The sequence below is a fragment of the Morus notabilis genome, unplaced genomic scaffold, assembly GCF_000414095.1.
Source record: "Morus notabilis unplaced genomic scaffold, ASM41409v2 Scaffold1276, whole genome shotgun sequence".
Classification (NCBI taxonomy): Eukaryota; Viridiplantae; Streptophyta; class Magnoliopsida; order Rosales; family Moraceae; genus Morus; species Morus notabilis.
In genome coordinates this window covers 244,784-246,649 of record NW_010361531.1, presented here as the reverse complement: position 1 = coordinate 246,649, position 1,866 = coordinate 244,784, and positions in this window count along the sequence as shown.

The window sequence follows — 1,866 nt, the reverse complement described above, 5'->3', positions numbered from 1 at the left end:
CGGGGTGGAGAAGAGAGAGAAGAAAAAAAAAAAAAAGATCCGTTATGAAAATAAATTTTTTTCGTTTTTACTTTTTCAAAAAAGACAAAAACGTTTTTATTTTTGATTTTGAGTCAGATTTTTTCTAAACACATTTTTATTTTTCGTTATTATTTTTGTTTTTTAAAAAATGTGAAAAATAAAAATAAAAATGGAAACAAACGGCACCTTGAAACGGACGACCGTCTGACACGGATATGAATTTCTTGAGCTGTCTTTTCATGTAGGTCCAATAGATTGGGGCGATGTGGGGGCTTGGTTGGCTAATGTGCCAATGTCCTAAATGTGGCTTTTGACTTTTGGCTTTTTAGGTGGCTGCTTAAGGGCACATCTCGTGTCCTTGGGAATGACCCGGCACATGCTACAATCCCCACCATCTGCTGTTATGTTATGTTTGGTAGGATAAATGAAAAAAATATTTAGGTGAAATAAGTAAAATAATTTTTTTATATTGTCTAATAAAAAAAAGTAAAAAAAAAATGTTAAATTTAAGACATTTTATAATAATATTTTAATATAAATAAAAATATGATGAATGATAAAGATTAAAATTATTATTTTACATTTTATTTTTTTATCAAAAATTTTTTTTTTCTTCTCAAAATTAAAAGGATTAAAAATTAATAGGTCCCATGAATTTTTATTTTCCTTCATTCTTCATTTCCTTCTTACCAAACAACCTAAAATTTTATTTTCCTTTATAAAATCATTCCTCTATTTTCTTTCTTCTCTCTTCTCTACCCTACTAAACACACTGAGATGACGTTGGATTTAAAATGAATGCGGTGGACATAGCTAAGGACAATTCGGAAGGTGAAATAATGCTAAAGGGTAGCTTTTTATTATTTTAAAAATATGAGAAGTGCACAAGAGCTTACAATAATAGATGACTGTGGTTGGGTAGTTATTTAATGTTGTTACAGTTGAAAGTAGAGACTCCTCAACCAATAAGGTGGTAAGCCTAATGTCATCAGACTTTCTGAGTGGTTTGATAATAAGTATTAGGTTCCGAGTCTTATAAGAAACGCTTCTATTTTCAGGTTATCGGTTCAATGTTCATTGACAGTAAACTAAAATGAAACGCCTGATGTAAATAGCCTTGAGTTAATATGGACGACTTCTCGGTGTACGAGCAGTAGTGGAGCCACTTTACTTTAAGAAATATATATATATATATATATATATATATATTTTCTAATATTGTAGTTATATTTTAACTTTATAAGAATATTATTTGATCCCACTTAATATTTGGAATTTTTATTTATGTCTCCATTAGTGAGAAGTTCTCTCTAATTTTTTTTTTTCATTGATGAAAAATAATATACTCTTTAATAAATGTCAGAGAGCAAAATACATGGCCAACTGTGTGACTACATTAAATACCTATGATCAATCAGGCTCGGCCTAGTCTACCACAAATGATTAAGGGCTCGTTCGGTTCGCTAATTCGAGTTTTTAATTCGAGTTGAGATGTGATGTTGTGTGAGAACTTTTTACTGTAACAAAAAAATTAAATGTGACTATTTCTGAGAGCTTTTTACTATAATAAAACTCGAATTATAAACTCGAATCAGTGAAAAGAACGGAGCCTAACTGTGTTCAAGGCAAAAGGAGAAATTATAAGCTTTGTGAGGATAATATGCTACGAGCTTTTTCACATTATGGGATCTGGGATCTCATCTATGACCATGTGTGGGTTTTATTTGCATAATATTTTATGTTCAGAACCTTAAGGAATTCTATAATGAAGGAAAAATCAGGAAAAAGAAAATGTAACATAACAAGAAATGAAGGGGAATCAGAAAACATACTAAAAAGGGGGGG